General features: G+C 47.3%; 1 protein-coding gene across 1 annotated transcript in view; it reads right to left on the bottom strand.

The window, feature by feature from the left end:
- Nucleotides 1-18,380, bottom strand: part of ABI3BP (ABI family member 3 binding protein) — a 1,978,933-nt gene that overhangs the window by 702,288 nt on the left and 1,258,265 nt on the right. The gene's annotated exons all lie outside the window — the stretch shown is intronic.

The raw sequence follows: 18,380 nt of genomic DNA, 5'->3' as shown, positions 1-18,380 counted from the left end.
ATGAACTTATTACAGCTTTACTTAGAATTACTAAGTAAACAAATGCAAATAGACCACTGGGCAGTTCAATTGAATGCTTCTAGAACTGTTCTTCATACACTGTTCAAGATACAGCAACTACTCACTTTGTGACATCATTGTAGATGACACATACCATGCTGGAGTAAACTGAAAATGGATTTTCTTCTTTCAGTAAAAAATGAAGGAATCTGATCAATGTGATTTCATGTAACTATTTATGACTTTGTGAATTAGTTCATTGCCTACTATTGTGTCATGCTACTCAGTCAAAATATATATTTGGTTTTTGAGGATTGCTTTGGTTATTTGATTTTGGGCTATTAGAGGAAAGAATACAACAGTATAATGTGTTTTCTGTAAAATAATCTACAATGTTTATGCCAACATGAAAGCTTTGGCAGCTCAATGATGAGAACTTTAGGAACATGGCCGAGTGAGAGGCTGATTCCCGGAGCACCCGACCGGAGCCCCAACCCTTAATCATCCTACCAGCTATAAATCCCTGATTTTGATCTTACCTATCCTGCGACACCCCTGTTACACCAAGCGGAAGACCCGAGCCCTGGAGATCAGCGTGATCGGTGTTTGAGACACGCTATGTGCTCTCCGGCCAGAGACAAAAATGGCGGATGGGCGCCTATGAGGCCCTGAAGTGCTGAGCGGATAGGAGACACCAGCGTAGGACCCTGCCTCCCTCCCGGTGAGCTGCTGTGCCACGATCGGGGGCCCGTCACCTGGCTGACCCTCGGTGCTGGGGCCTGGTTGGAGTTTGGGACCGCTCTGGGTCCTGGTAGAGGGGGAAGTTCCTCTGTGGAGACAAGATCCTGTCGCCACATCGCTGGTGCCGAGGAACGGGCCTTTGTGCCGCTTCTGCCTGTTGCCTCTGCTGGGCGTGTCATTACCCAAGTGAGGTCCCCGGAGGCAGCGGGACTTTTGGAGCTCCCTGCAAGGCGGGGGCCAGGGCCTGTGTGATGATCCTGCCCCTCCCGTCTCTGCTGGGCCCTTGAGTCCAGTGGCTGTTGGACTGCAGCGAGGGGACTGAATACCACCCTTTGGGACCCTGTGAGCCTCAGCAACTGTGCCTCTGATCTCCTTCAACGGCCCATAGTACACGGGCGGACCTGGATCGGGTCTGGCGGTTGCTGCGGTGAGTGACACCTCCCCCGGGGGTGGGAACCGTAGAGGTGAGGAGCAGTGAGGTGCGGAGTCCCTCTCGGTCGTTGGAGGGCCTGTGTCTTAAGATGCCCGTAGTCAAGAAGGAGGAGAGGTCTTTGCACCATTGCTTGCCCTCTCTCCCCATGTATCTCTGGATCACTGTCCTGGTCGGCGCTGAATAGGACAGGGAGGAGCCCTGGCCTTGTGCGGCCTAGTGCGGTCACACTGGTGGATCTCTGCAGGGATCCAACTCAGATAGCAGCCCCCTGGGACACTGTGTGACTGCAGCTTCTCCTCTCCCCCCTCCTGCGTGGATGCTTGGCCTGAGGGATGGGGACGGAAAACATTTTCTGATTTGGCAAACTCCCCACACACCATTGAAACGTACTTGGGTGAGGCACGGTGCTAGGGTGCCTTCCTTCCCCATGATGACTAAAGACAAGGACCCGAAGCCTCCCAGACAGGGGAAAATAGGCACATATACTAAAGTTGTCACCCCACATGAGGCTACACAACCCATCATCGAGGCCATTCAGTCTTCCAGGGAGGCTCTAGAAAATAAAATCGGAGAGGTGTGCTCTGAGGTTACGCTGCTGAGGCAGGATCTCCAGAAAGTATCGGAGGGAGTCAATGAGGCAGAGTCCCAGGTCTCGGAAGTCGAAGATGTGGTTAAAGATCTACAAAAAGCTGTGGTGGAGCTCCAAAGCACCAGTGGTAACCAGCAGTGGCGCATGGACGACGTGCAAAAACGGGCCCCCAGAAATAATCTCCGCTTCATGGGATTCCTGGAAGGCACAGAGGGAACAGATCTACCTGCGTTCTTGACCAAATGGCTGAAAAACATTATCCGACCCGAACACTTCTCCACATGTTTTGTTCTTGAGCGTGCGCATAGAGCCCCTAACACTAGGCCTCCCCCTGGCACTCCCCCAAGACCCAATATTGCAAAAATCCTTAATTTCATGGACCAAGACATGATCCTACGAGAGGCATGCAGGCTGGGGGAAATTAGACACGAAAACTGCAAGATCATGATCTTCCCCGATTATAGCAGAGATGTGTAGAAGCAGAGAAAAACTTTTGATTCTGCTAAGGCTAAACTAAGATCACAAAAAATTCGATACATGCGGTTATTCCCTGCAAAGATGAAGGTCATATACAACGGAAAGGCGCCGTTTTTTCAGATGCTGGTGGAAGTATGGGCTTGGATAGAGGAGAGGCCGACCCTTCGCCCACCGGAGCGGCAGACCAGGGGTGAGGGTAGAACATGGAATGCTAGATCAACGGATCAACAACGGAGAACCAGAAGAAGTCGGAGAAGTCAGAGCAGAACAAAGAGAAGGAGTCTGGGTACGCCCTATGTACTCAGGAAACCTAGCAAAAAACCTGGGGCGCAGGTAGACGAGACGACACACATTGAGGGCTCAGATGGCGGCGAAATGGACAGATCTAGCCAGCGCAATATACAGGTGGAGCTGGAGGACTCAAGAGAATCCTCTGGGAATGAGAGACCCTACCCCTTGGTGGCAGAGATCACAGCTTTAGAGGGTGTTGCAGAAGGTGGCCAACTCTCGCCCTCGAAAGATAAATGACCCCCCACACTTTATACACATATGATGTGCAAACCTGGCATTGTTTCCAGGTTGGGGGCCAGCAAGCCCCAACAGTTTAGTTTAGTTTTGAGACCCTGATCCGCACCCTGCCTGGCAGTACAATTTAGAACAGTGCTGTGACAGGGCCCGCCAGAGACCATTTCCCTTTATATTTAATGAAGGTTTGTATAGCGGAAGGGTGTAGGGTAGTTCATTTTTCATCTTTGGGTGGGGTGGGCGACAGACCTCTCTATCTTTTCCAACACAAGTGTGTTGTATTATTATGGGTTTGGGTGTAGTGGAAAGGGGAAGGGGGTGGGGGGTTAGGGGACTAAAAGAGATTGTTTTTTTATTGGTTGAGGTTGTTTGCACTGGACCTAGCATTGAAACCTATATAACATGGGGGACCCACAATAGGAGGGATAGATACATGGCTTTTGTTTTTTTATTTGTTGAGGTTGTTTGCACTGGACCTAGCATTGAAACCTATATAACATGGGGGACCCACAATAGGAGGGATAGATACATGGCTGGGGCCGCACCTCTGTGGACACGACACTCACGTTCCCACACATAGAAGAACAAGCCGTCTCAGTCCTAACCTGGAATGTTAATGGACTGAGAGACCAAATCAAATTTGTGCTGCCCACCCAGTATATAAAGCGCCTGCAACCAGATGTAATTATACAATAAACACATCTACTGGGTACGCAATGCAAGTTCCTTGGGAGGGCACCATGTACGGTCTTGGCATTTGCTGGCTTTACATACGGGTCGAGGGTTGTCGCTATTTTGATGAAAAAATCTCCCCCCCCTTGAAATAACACGTAAATGGATCGACCCATATGGTAGATTCGCTGGGGTAACGGGAATCTGGGGCAGACGCAACATAACTATCATCTGTGCAGATTCACCGCCTTGATTGCAATCCCCCGTACCCCTTAAAATTGCAGAAATCCTTCGAGACCCCCATGTCCTTCTACGTCATATGGGGGTGTTTTAATAATGTCATTAACACAGAAATGTATCAGTCCACTGGGTCAGAGGGAACTACAGACACAACCCTGTTTACCGTTTTATTGACTCTATGGGCGTTACTGACATATGGAGACTCCAACCTCCGAATGCCCAACAATACTCTTACTTTTCTGGGGCACATGGAGTATATTCCAGACTGGACTATGTGTTTGTCCTGACGGGAGAGATGGGGGTGGTTGGCAAGGCTGGATACCAGGCTAGGGGTCTGTCGGATCATTCGCCTCTGCTGGTTTTATTGGGGCAACAGATCCGAACATCTGGGCCTACGTGGAGGTGAAATTATTAATCCTAGAAAAGAAAGACCTAGATAGGCCTGTCCCACTGATTGCCCGACAAATAGAAGCCCTAAGGATTGAGTATCGTGAACTGGCTCAGGGTGAGGCTAGGAAACTAAGGCTAGCGATGCTGCACCGTCTGTATGAGGTTGGCTACAAGGCCGGGAAGTTACAGGCCTGGCTCAGCAAAAAAAGAAAAGGAGGCCAGATGGGTCAACTCCATTGTTGATGATAGGGCGATGATACATAACATGGACAAACAGATACTGTCCGCATTTGCCCACCATTATACAGATTTCTGTGATCAGAAAACATTCAGTACCACTAAAGAGAATTATAATAACCTCATAAATACGCCCACCCCAGGGCTGGAAGACAAGGATGTCCATCTACTAGAGGAAGATATACCACTGACAGAGGTCGGGAATGCAGGAAATAGTTTAAGATCTGGTAAAACCCCTGGATCGAATTGTCTCCCAGCCGATTTTTTTTTTTTTAAATTAAGACCTCATTTGCCCCAACCTCCTGGCTCTATATAGGGATGGATATGCAGAGGGGATTCTCCCAGTCGATCTTCGCACTGCTACTATTGTGGTCATCCATGAAAAGGGAAGACCAAGGGACAAATGCCACTCATACCGCCTGAACATGGAGGTCAAAATCCTCCCAACAATATTATCCATGCGGCAACTGAAAGTCGTTACTTCCCTTATCCACTGCGGCCAATCCGGCTTTATGCCGAGGAAGGGCGACCAGGTGGAACCTCCAAAGAGCCCACAACCGGATGATGGCGGTCAGAAACCAGACTACCCCTCATGCTTTTCTTGGCGCTGGACGCCGAGAAGGCCTTCAACGCTCTACACTGGCGTTTCCTTGACGCCGTCCTCACCAAATTTGGTCTCAGTCCGAACTTTAGAAAATGGGTGGTATTACTATACACGGAACCAAGGGCAAAAGTTAGGGTTAACTGTAGGCTTTCATCTGAGTTCCCCATTTCCCGCTGGAACAGACAGGGATGTCCCTTGTCCTCACTATTATTTACACTAGTAATAGAACCCCTTGCTTGCTTGATTAGACAACACCCACAAGTCACAGGCTTCTGGATCACATCAGACGATTTGAAGAAAGAATATCGCAGTATGCGAATGATATTCTTTAGTTCATTACGAACATAACTATCACAATCCCCACCGAAACCCCGAGACCTATGCATAGCTACAGAAGGCTTTAAGTATCTCAGGATTTTCCTCACCCGCAACCCCACAATATGTCATACGTGCAATGTACACCGGGTCCTCTCTAGCTTCAAGCAGGATGCAGATAGATGGAGAGAACTAGCACTCACAATGATGGGCCGCACTGCAATGTACAAAATGATTTCACTACCCAATTTTTATACGTGCTGTAGAACACATACCACCCCCTCCCTCGGTCAATATTCAGGGCAGTTGACTCCGAACTCCGAGCACTCGTTTGGCTGAAGGGCCATCCCAGGAATTGCAATAAAAACTTTACAGTGCAACCCGTACAATGGGGGACTCGCGCTCCCAGATATAAAGGCTTATTACTGGGCAGCCCACCTTATTCCCATAAATGATTGGATACAAACCCCCGGGGACTATCCCACCTATAGGTTGGAAAGGGAAACGTTTACACAAAAAACATTCACACACTGTTTATATGGTGGAAAAGGGACCCACAAACAACTCCCTGCAACCAGAGCCACTATAGAGGTCTGGAACAGAACTAATACTACGCTAGGCTGGGCACACAACATATCTAGGTGCACCCCCCTGTGGAGAGGAAATTGGTTTAAAGAACTGAATAAGCTCTGGGGATGTGAGGCTTGGGATCTGATCGGGATCTCAACAGTGGGAGACAATTTGGCCAAGGGCAACCTCAAACCCTTCCTGGCCCTCCTAAAAAAAATTCAACTTCATGCCTCCCAAATTTTTTAGTACACTGAGTTGGGCTATGCTTGGAGTGCAGAGGGAATAGAGGCTTCTGGGATCCCAGAGTTTGCACCACTGGAGGGCCGATTACTTCAGGAAGACTTAAAAACGAAGGCAGTTTCAGCCACCTACAAAACTATAAACAACAATATGCCTGACACCCTGGTTAAACTAAGGGGGGGTTGGGAGGGAGACCTAGAGGAAATGGAGGACATCGATTGGGATGCAGCCCTGATGCACCCTAGGGAGGTCGCAATCAAAGCCAGGTTTCGCCTCATTCAATTCAAAATCCTTCACCGGGCCTATTAGGACAGAAACAAACTACACAAAACGGGACGAACAGAGTCGCCTCTGTGTCTGTGCTGTCATACTGACACCGGCAATTTCCTTCACACGCTTTGGGAGTGTCCACAAATAGGGATTTATTGTCAGACGATAATCACTGAACTAAACGCAATACATAGAATCTCCCTACCAAAGGACCCTAGATTTATCCTGTTAAGTATCCCAGGTGAGGTAGATGTCCCTAGACCCCAACACTTTTTCAGCACACTGGGCTTGGTGGTGGCCAAGTGGGATATTGCTCAACGCTGGGGCGCGCAAGAGACCCCTACATTACAAGAATGGAAAAGGGGTATGGATTTATACATGGCTGCTGAAAGGGTCATATACAAAAGTAGAGGCTGCCCTAAAAAGTTAAAGAAAATATGGGGGTGCTGGATGAGATACTATGGTCTGAGCCCGAGCGAAGAGGATACCCAATCTACTGCAATTGAGGTGTCGGACTAATGATATCTTGTTGGTTCCAGGAGGGGGGTGTGTAGACGGGTTGTGGGCGACGGCCCTGCCGTTACGTGTACTAAGGTCCTATATGTAATTTTTGTTTATATCATGATTTGTATCCCTCAAATACCCACCGGATGCGGGGGAAAACAGTTGGTTGATTGTGGTCTAAGTGCAATGTTGTTGTTACAGTTATGTCAATGTTTACAATTGTTGCGAAATAAAATAAAATAAATATATTTTTTTTTAAATGATGAGGACAAAATGTTATTTTTTTTTAATTATATAACATACTACAGATGGGTTTCAGATGCACACCACAAAAATAAGCAAATATATGCATACACAATCACACTTTTGCCACAAGGGATATTTTATTAGCAAAATATTTGATTTGCAGTGCAGTAACAATTCAATAACTAGCAACCTCTCATATCGCAGGTTCACTGTATGCTTGGTTGGACCATGCATAACTCTCCACTGCCGTTTATGCTAGGTGTGCTCTAAACAAATACCATCTACATACATAGAATTGAATCTTCTTAGCAGTAGTGGGAAGTAAACCCTTTGAGGATGAACGAAGTTAAAGAGGTTCTTATGGTGGCACTTGATTGCATATTGCAATAATATAACAAATATTGGATGAGGAAAATCAGAGATTCCTTACCCAGTTTTAAGCCCGGCAACTCAGAGGAAGTAGTTGTTTTCATTTTGTTTTTTTCTTGGGTCATTTGTTTTTTCTCTGTTAAGAAAAGAGTGCACTAATGCAGTGGTTCTCAAACTGGGGTCCGGGGACCCCTGGGGGTCCCCAAAGCCTATTCAAGGGGTCCGCAACTACTTTGAAAATCGAATGATAATATTAACAGATCAATAAAGTGTAGATATATAAAGAGGCTAAATGTACAATTCAACATTTTAAAACATACTGTAAATATGAAGGAACTCGAAACTGGAGGCTAAAAATTTTATTAGTATCCTTAGATTGATTTGCGGGAGCAGTGCAAGTGCATCAAAGTGAATATAGTATGGATGATGAGCGGCCTCAATTGAATTTTGAAAAGCTCCAACCATTCTAATAAAATTAAATTTTGATTTCTTCTTTATGTTTACTAATTAAATACAATGTGTTATTTGTGTATTTGTTTGATGAATACTTTTTTGTATTTTTGTGTATTGTTTTGAAGTTCAAATTATCAACATTGCTTAGGTCAGGGTCCCCGACTTCCAGTAATGACTCCTGGGGGGGTCCCTGGGTTCGAATAATGTTTCAGTTGAGGTCCCCGGGTTCCAGTAATGATTAAGTGGGGGTCCCCAGAAGTCAAAAGTTTGGGAACCACTGCACTAATGAATATATTCTTCAATGAAGACTTCATGTGGAGAGAGCCAATTAGAGCCAGGCGGATGATTTAAATCACAGTGCACTTTCCACCAGTGCGGGACCCTTCAATAAAGCCTGCAGGCCATGGTGGACATGCATTAACTTTATATTAGCAAGGAGAGACAGCCATGGAAAGAGCCAATTAACGCCATGCTGGAACTTTAAATCAACACGCACTCTCCTGCAGTGCAGGATCCTTCATCGAAGGCGGCGGGCACCAGCTGACTTGCACTAAAGTCAAACGGACAAGGAAAGACAGCTGCAGATAGCACCAGGCAGGCACTTTAAATCATTGTGCACTCTACAGCAGCACGGAATCCTTCATAGAATCCTGCGGCCCTGGAGGACTTCCACTAACATCAAAGTGGCAAGGAAGGTCAGCTGCGGCAAGAGCCAATTAGTGGCAGTCAGGAGCTTTAAAACAACATGCCCTCTCCTGAGCACAGGAAACACCCAGGAATGTGCCAGGGTGAAGAGTGGGCCTGCCTGCACCTGTCAGAGCGTGGAGGAGGCTAGGCCACCCCGCTTGGCTGCCACTTTTAAGTGCTGCCTTCATGAAATTGTAATTCAACCTCTTGTGGCCCTCGAGTTAGTCAGATGAACGACCATTCCCCAGATCTGAATTTTCACCCTTCACAACTTTGCCCATCTCAAGCTGCCCCTGGGCTCCGAAGAGAGGGTGGCTGTTATACCCTGGGGACGTTTCATGTCTGGGTAGGACCATAACTCTGGGAGGGGTGTGCAACACCTGCCGCCTCAGTCAGCCGTGGTTAATAATGCAGCTGACTCCACTAACAGCTCATTTTTCATGGCAACTCCTGGCGAAAGCTTTTCCCAGGGGAGGGGGAGCATAAAGGTGCATAGTAGAGAGGTTGGGTGTCCAAAAACAGATGTGATTAACTTACCCCATGCCTGCTGTCCCTATGTAATAGTAATAGGTAATGTTCCACGTTTGCCCCGAAGCACAGTGGAATAGCCAGTGCAGCTAAGGAATAAAGTTCTGCATTGGTTGCAGTCTAAGTCTCTTTTTCCAATCTCCGGAAATGATCAGATTTTGAATACATGCAGGGTGGGCTGGATTGGTCCATCCACAAATTCTTTTGAGGGGGACTGTGTCATTATCAATTTTAGGCACCCTAGGTTTGCAGGGGATATTTTGCATAAAATGTCAGACTATTCTAATGGTGGCAACAGTGGCAACGTTTTGCTTTTTCCTTTGAGTGTTTTTTATTGGCACCTATCACAAGTACATGTTGGTTCTGATGCTTGACTCTTTAACTCTCCTATTGTTGGTACCCATCCTTTTTCTCTTACATTTTCAAATAGGTTTCACGTTTTGAAAGACTTGCAGGCGGTAAATTGACTCTCAGATACAGTACTCATTTCTTATCCATCTTGCTCAAATGACCCTACAGCCCTTACTACTATGTCTCCTTGCCTTATATAAACATCTCTTGCTTATTTTAATGCTTTTGTCCCTTGTTCTGTCTCCCTGCTAGGTAATGGGGCTTTGGTAAGCCATTCCAGTGTGCCTGATTTAGCCGTTCCCCTAGCTCAACTAGGCTACGATGGGTAATGGGGCTTTGTCTGATGGAATATTTCGGGGCTTCAGTATAAGTTAACTGCCCCAGATTGGCTTAATATCACTTCTACTACACTCATTCTTTGTATTCAGGAAACTTGGCAGGTGGACCTTTTGCGTGTTACAGGTTTTTCCTCCCTATTTACTGCAGCAACACCATCACAGTCAGGCCGTGCCAAAGGTGGTTTATAATTGCTGATTTCAAATGTGCTGTCTGTTACTATTAGAAGATCTGTCACAGTCTTTCCCTATTATCAATGTGTGCTTTTGTCTTTTAAGGGGGGCGACTGAGCTTATGTTCATTAATTTTTACAATAATGCGCTTGATTCCACCCGCTGTGTTGTTGTCCCTGCCCTTGAAGTGGGCATAGATGCATTTTTGTTGCTATGTGACCTACCTGTCCAATTGTATGTACCGGTGATTGAATATCCAAAGATGTAGTCATCTGGCTAGACAGGTGTGTGCTTATACCAACAGGGCGGGGCGGGTGCTCCACACGGAGCAGGTCCTGTGCCACACCCTCTTGCTGCCTTAAGCTTGTGCTTCTTCCTTGGTTTGCCCTCTGTGTTCTGCCCAGCTTTCCTCTACTATTGTTCTGTGCCTGATATATTTTTAGTTAGTTATCTTTCTGTGCCTGTTTTGCAATTTGTCCGTGCCTTGTGATTTTTAATTGTGCACTTCTCCAGCAATTTGCCATTTTCTCCCTCCTCCTCTCGCTTTCCCGTCGCCTCCTGCTTCCTGCCTCCCAGTGTTTTCTGTGCCTAATATATTTTTTAGTTAATTATCTTCTTGTGCCTTGTTTTGTTAGCTTCTGTGCCTTGTCACTCCAATTGTGCACTTTTTCCCACTGTTCACCATCTTCTCCTGCCACCTACCACGTCCTGCCTCCCACCGCTCCTCCCCTCTCCCAGGACCTACTTAATGGAGGCTTCAGAGCAGCCGCACAGCATCACATTCAATGGGCGTGCCGCCAGCACTCTGAAGGCATGCCAAAGGCAAGTCAGACTGTGCCCGTCCACTTCTGGTCCGATCCCAGCCACAGGAACCCTGGATCTCTCAAAACCTGCAGCTACAGCAGCACCAAGCTTGTAGCCTTGGACTCCGCACTCAGTGGTAGGACCCTTCGCAAACCAGCACTTTCTTTTCTACTGCAACACCGGAGCACCAGCACACGCAACCGCCACCACCATGCCAACCATGGCTGCACCTGGAAAATTCCACTGTCTCCTGCTCAATGCCCCATCACTCTGCAAACACGCCGCCGAGATAAGGGACACCATCACCTCTCTCACCCTGACACAGTCTTCCTCATCGAGACCTGGCTCAACCATGCATCTGTGCCCGACACTGCCACAGCTGCACTCAATGGTTACAAGACAACACATACGGACTGCATCAACAAACACAGAGGGGGAATCACTATCATCCACAAGGAAACCATCCACTGCAGCACCGCCACAGACAATACCACCCTGTTCATAGAACACCTCAACTTCCAACTCAAAACAGACTGCAAAACCACCATCAGAGGCACCCTCGCCTGTAGACCTCCAGGACCAGGCCCTGACGTGCGCGATGCCAAACCTGATTTTATGGCACCACAAGCCATCCACACCAAACACTACATCTTCCTTGGAGACTTAAATTTTCACCTCGAAGACCACAACAACGCCAACACAGCCAAACTCCTTGAAAGCATGAAGAACATTGGCCTCACCCAACTAGTCATCGACCTGACACACAACTCAGGACACATGCCACCGAGCTCAGCTTGATGAACCACTCAATCATTCACTTCACAATCACAGCGGCCTCGAGCACTGCCACCCAGCCACCCAGCACATCTCACTGCAGCTGGAGCAAGGGATGCAAAAGCAAATGGACAGACATCCACAACACCATCCATTCTGACACCACAACCAACCTATCAAAGTGCTTCTGAATTAATTCATGTGGGATGAAACCCATGAGCCCCCGATACAAATGTCTGCACAGAAGTGAACTTACAAAGAAATAGAAAGAGAAACACTTTAATCAGTACAGTTCATGAAGATTATTGTGCTTTTTTTCTTATACAAAAATGGGCTAAGGTTTGACATTACATGTGTTACTCATTCTGACACCACATTCACCTCCCCACTCCAAAACACCATCTGCACTGATGATTCTCAGTACACTACTGCTTTTTCTGTGAAAGAAACACATGAACCTTGTCATGCCTTCACCTCTTTGCTATCTCCACTGTTATTTTTAAAGCCCACTGACTCTTCTATCCAATCTGCTTCTGTGCTCACAGTTCTGTTTCCTACACTTGTCAGCTTTGAGTATTTTCCTCTCTACTCTTCACTCGCCAATCAGTGTTCCTTGTCTGTCTACCATACATCCTGATGCCTTAATTTTACCATGTCTCTGTGTCCCTTCTGGCACCGTGAAGCAGGGTCTATTTTTTATCATATAGTACCCCAGGCCAATTCTGCCCACACCTGAGGCATGAGGCCCAGATAAGGCCTCACCAGCTATCATATAGGAATCTGTTAAGTTGACCAAACTATCCCAGCTGTTCTTTTTCTATGAATAGGCCCCAAAGTGTCTCTCTCACACTACATCTCCTCAGCGAGGCCCAGCTCCCCCGGGCCCCCCACTCCCTCGATGTGCTCTTCTTCTCTTACACCCACGTAGATTCCGCAGGAATAGGGAACTTCCCGAGCTACAAGAGGCATCAAGCAATACCTGATGGTGGGGTCCACTTGCCATCTGTCAGTCTTTCATATTATTGTATCTGTTGCTAGCTTTGATGTAACTAAGACATGCAAACATGGCATGAGAATATGACCTATATCTTTCTAAATGTTCCTCTTTCTTACAAAAGTTTTCCTGAAGGGATGCAAATCCTGTTCAATAGATGTTCAATTTCATTATGATTCATGGTCAAACATCCTGTGACCTTTTGGGAAACTTTTTGTAGCGTGGGTGTCACTTCTGTTTTCTTAAATATTTCCGAGAAGTGACCAAAATGTGTCATGTCCTATAGGTCAGAGCCACCTGATAATGTTGTCATTTTGTGGTCAATAGTTCATCATTGAAAGAGTATAAAGATCTGCTCCTCAGTCCATTCGACGGACTACCCCGCTGCAGTGACCCCTTGGGTCGCTAACGCCTGTGTGGTCTCCTTCAGCCATCTATCTAGCATCTTTGGCTGAAGCTCTACTTGCTTATTGTACTTACCCTTCATCAACCTCCAGCTTGCTCCTGATACCCTTTGTCCGTCCTGCTGTATCCCTTCACCCCTGCCTCATTATTCATCTATTTCATTCTGCCTAATTGTGTGCCCTCTAACTTTTCAATCCTTTCTACCACCCCTGTTGCAACCCTCCCACCCACTGATTAACAACCCAACAGGCTCATTGCTTGCACATTCAAAAGGAATGACATGTATCATGCAGTACTCATTACATATTCTGCACAGATGGGGCTTCCTAAGTAGTTTTAACAGCAGCGTACTAGAATAAAATTTGCATATGTTAATGTAATAACTTGTTGACAGAAACCTCATTACCTGGAGTTGCAGAAGGCGTCTCAGTGGAGATAAACTTTTCAGTTTTGAGAATTTCTTTGGGTGTTTGACGCAGTGCTATTTACAAAAAACAGTAATAACATACCTGTCCTTTGAGTGACATACAACAGGTACGACAAAATGAAAGCTGTGATAGTGTGATGATGATGAATTTAAAATTAATAATGATCACAATCTAAAATAGTGCATGAGATTGTTATTAATACTAGAAAGCAAGAATAAACAAGCATTGGCCTAGCCAATAGGTCTCGCCTTTGTGACCGTATAAGTGGTTAGTTATGCTGCACATTATCTTGACTTGTAGGTATGATGATACTCGTATCATATATGGATGCAATGACAGAAGCAAAATACAAGTCGCGTTAAGCACTGATTTTTAGCTTATGGATTTTAAGCCACGTCCTTAATTACATTGGCCACGCCTCTTTGGGAGACCCCCCTCCAGTTTTTTCATCCCACTTAAAGCTCTAGCAATAAGTAATGCTACAAGATAGACAAAGAACTGTAGGTTTTTGAGTAATAACTACATATCCATGTAAAATGTCACACTGCGTGTGCGGAGGGCTAGCCAGACAGGCATCGCAACCACGTTTACGTTCCAGTTCAGCACAACCTAAAAGTGCTGATGCATTCAGAATGCGCCTGTGAAGCCCAAAGGGTACGGGAGTGGCACGATAAATATAACGTCACACTCGACCACTCAGAATGTGCCTGTGAAGTCAAGGCGTGATAAACATGAAGTTCTATGTCAGGACAGGAGGCTCCGATTATGCTTTCTCATTTCTTTATTAGAAATGCCCAGCAGCCAATCAGAACCGTTTATGAAACGAAAAAACTACAGTACCCATGAGTACCCGGGTACCACGTGACAACCATAGAGTCTCTCCTATAAAAGGTACAACAGTAGAAAGTACGTCCTCTTTCTTTGCTGCTCCGCAGCCAGTTAAGTGCCTTTTTCTTCTTATTCATGTAACATTGTTGCATTATTGTCTGTGCACTACTGTTGGGACGCGCTCGCTTCCAAATTGTACTTATTACTGCTACATTGTTGCGCGCTGTCTCGCGCGGTTCATTTATTTAGTCTGCTCCGCTTCGCGCGGCGCGCATGCAGGGAGCGTGGTCTCACCTCCCTAGGGCGTGACGCTCGCTCGAGCGTCGGTGTCCGAGTTCAGTGGAGTGGGAGTAAAGGGGCTGAGAAGCTCGCGCTAGCGCGCGTGCTTCTCTGTTTACTTAGAATCTGAGGCGGCCGTTCCGCGCATGCGCGGCGGCCATTTTCATTGTTTACAAACCGTGTTTTCACACGGAGCTCAGGAATCGGTTGTTCTTCACACCGCTGCCCACTGCCTCAGCTTCTCTTCAGCCCCATCGACGCCCTTTGCTGTTTAAAGGCTTGGGGCTGTATAATTACGCATAGGCTCTGCCTAGAGTGACTCAGCAAGCCCTCCCTCCACAATTAATTTAATTATTTATTTTTTGGTCAGCCTTTTTCTGTCCATTAATTGGCTTGCTGTGGGGTTTTTCACTCCCCCTGAATTGTGCCTTTGGCATTGTAATATTTATTGACATTAAATTGTCATTTGGTGGGCATTACTTTCACTTTTACAGTGAAGCTAAGAATAATGGAGGAGTATTTTGATGAGGATGATTACTCCTATGAGGAGGAGAGCTCAGGTTTCCTTGAGCAAGATTTAGTAGAAGCATTGGACCAAGGAGTTCAGCACTCCGTTACCAAAGCCCTAGTCCACGCTATTAATCCGTTGAAGCGTCATTTGACGCAATATGCAAAGCAGCAAGGTTGGTTGCCTTCTTCTCGCTCTTCCAAATCACCAATAAATCCACATAGGGCGGATTTCAAACGTTTGGCTAAAACTCTAGCCTCAGAAAAGGCTTCCTCCAGTCCTTTGGTAGGCGCTTCTACCTCGGCAGCCTGTCATACTGACTCTGACGGTCCTCCTTCTTCCTCTTCTGACCAGGATGTCCCTCCACCACGCAAGAAGGCTCGCAAGGAGCATTACGTGGACGCTCCTACTCACCCGCAAGTCCTAACCTTTGAGCCTTCGGAGATATATCACCCCCATTCATCTTCATGGCTTCCTTCTCCTGCGGTAGCTGAATATGTCCAGGCGCACATCCGTTAACCTTTTGAAAAGGAGGTTAGGGCTCGCCTCCGCTCCGAGTGCCCTCGCCCGGATCTTGCAGATCACCTGGCAGACACTCCTGAAATTGACCCCACAATGCTTTCCTATCTGAAAAAATTTGCTAAGGATCCTAAAAAGGGTCTGGACAGATCTTGGCGGTCCTGCCAAGATAAAATGTTGGATTTAATGGGACCCCTCACCAAGATCCTTGATCTCGGATTTCAGGCCAAGGAAGCAGACTCTCTTGTGGATCCAGATGAACTCATAGAATGGGCTCAGAGGGCTATTTGCCAGTTGGGCAACGCAAATTGTGCAATTTCAAGTGAGCGTCGCCGCTCTATTCTTCTAAAGATTGATCCAAAATTGGCGGAACTCTCTACTTCCGAGTCTGGTCCGGTGGCACAAGGTCTATTATTCGGCCAACCGTTCCTTAAGGAACTCACTAAATTTGTTGCAACCTTCAGTGGTTTGGATAAGGCGCAAGCTTCTATCAAGCGTGCACTTCGTCCGGTTTTTGCCAGGGCCGGACGACATAGGGGACGCTCGTTCGGCCGTGGCTCCAATAACTCCTCCCAGAGAGGTTATCAGTCCCAGAGAGGCGGGGGTCAGGACTCCGGCTACAACACCCGCTCAAACTTCTATCCTTCCCGAAAAGGGAGAGGTCAATTCCGGAAAGGCCGTTCCGGTGGCAACCAAGGTGCTTACCAAGACTCTAATACCTCAGGTGAGTTTGATTTCTTTTTCCGAGGTGGTTCTGGGGGGCAGAATACGTTTTTTTCTCCAGAACTGGCGTCAAATCTCCAACGATGCTTGGGTTCTGCAAACTGTTCAAGGTTTCAAAATAGAATTCTATCAGACCCAACATCAATCCCTCCCCCCTCCTCCTCTCCATTTTTCTCTTCAGGACCAAAAGTTTATTTCGGCAGAGATAGAATCCCTTCTCGCCAAAGGGGCAATCAGGTCAACTGTCCCCCACCCTCACGGGTTCATCAGCAATGTTTTCCTGGTTCAGAAAAAAGGGGGTGGCAATCGTCTGGTCCTCAACTTGAAGGATTTCAACGGAAGTGTAGTTTACAGACACTTCAAGATGGAAGGGATCCATCTTTTGCGCGATCTTCTGCGCGAAGGGGACTGGATGGTTCGGCTCGACCTCAAGGATGCCTATCTTTCCATTCCCATTTACGAGCCTCATCGTCGTTTTCTTCAATTCAGTTGGCAGGGAATATGGTACGAATACACAGTTCTCCCATTCGGCCTCTCGTCAGCACCCTGGTGCTTCACGAAACTTCTGAGGCCTGTAGTGGAATGTCTGCGTGCTCGGGGTGTCCGCCTGATAATCTATCTCGACGACATTCTTCTCATGGCGGACACACCCCTCACAGTATTAACCCATCTGGAATGGTCTATCGACCTTCTACAATCCCTGGGTTTCCTAGTCAATCCGCAGAAGTCTATCTTGAATCCTACTCAAGTAATCGAATTTCTGGGTTTTCAAGTGAATTCCCTATCCTGTCAACTACTACTACCACACCAAAAGATTCGGTACATCAAGAGAGAATTGAGGTCTGTTCTTTCCAGACAGATTGTGTCATTGAGGTCGTTAGCACGTGTAGTCGGTCTACTTGCATCCTCCATTCAGGCGATATTCCCAGGTCCGCTGCATTACAGAGCACTTCAGAGATTGAAGATTCGTCACCTCCAAAATGGTCTTCGCTATTCAGATCTGATTCCTCTTTCCGAGGATGCGAAGAGCGAGATGCAATGGTGGTTGGACCACATGGAGGCCTGGAATGGACGAGCCCTGTTCGGCTCCGCTCCGGATCTGGTGATAGAATCGGATGCCAGCCTTTGGGGTTGGGGAGCCAGGTGCGGCCCCATCTCCACCGGGGGTCGCTGGTCTCCCCAGGAACTGTCTCTTCACATCAATTGCCTAGAACTTCTAGCGGGGTCTTTTGCGATTCGGTGTTTCTCCCCTCATCAGACCAATTGTTGTATTCTTCTCCGCATGGACAACGTTTCAGCGGTCCGGTATGTCAACAAGTTGGGGGGAACACGATCCAAGATTTTGGCGGAGATCGCCAAGGATTTTTGGCACTTCTGTCTTCAACAGAAGATCACAATTATTGCCGAATATCTTCCCGGTTGCCGCAATCAGATTGCGGACTGGAACTCTCGCCATCTTCGCGACTTCAGCGATTGGCGCCTTCACCCGCGCATTTTTCGCATTCTCCGTCGGACTTGGGGTCATTGTCACCTAGATCTGTTTGCGTCTCGCCTGAATACTCAACTCCCTCTATTCTTCAGCTGGAGGCCGGATCCGAAAGCCCTGGCCACAGATGCATTTCTTCAGACTTGGCCGTCCACTCTGTGCTACGCCTTTCCCCCGTTCATGTTGATTCCCAGGGTTCTGGCCTACTCGAAACGTTTTCAAACGGAGCTAATTCTCATTGTTCCGCTGTGGAGAGCTCAACCATGGTTCCCAGACCTTCTGGAGATGTGCTGTGCGGTTCCGTTCCTTCTTCCCCAGAAGTGGAATCTGTTGCTGGATCCCCTAGGCGATCCGCATCCCCTGGTTCTATCCGGCAATCTCCTACTGTTGGCGTGCCGAGTTTCGGGGATCGCTGGTCGCTCCCAGGCCTTTCATGCGACGCTTCCAAATTCATCAGTGACGCCTGGTCTCCCAGTACTCACAAAAGATATAGAGCCTCATGGAAGCGTTGGTGTGACTGGTGTGTTCAGCGGGAAGTTGATCCCGCTTCAGCAGATGTGGCTCTGATTATTAATTTTCTAGCTTCTCTCGCTTCTTCTGGTCTGGCCTATCGTACGGTCAACAACTTCCGTTCCGCCATCTCTGCCGCCCATGTTCCCATTAATGGCAAACCGGCGGGTGA

The sequence above is a fragment of the Triturus cristatus genome, chromosome 8 (genome assembly GCF_964204655.1).
Source record: "Triturus cristatus chromosome 8, aTriCri1.1, whole genome shotgun sequence".
Classification (NCBI taxonomy): Eukaryota; Metazoa; Chordata; class Amphibia; order Caudata; family Salamandridae; genus Triturus; species Triturus cristatus.
Note: the sequence above shows the minus strand (reverse complement) of the source record. Positions and strands in the feature narration are given on the sequence as shown.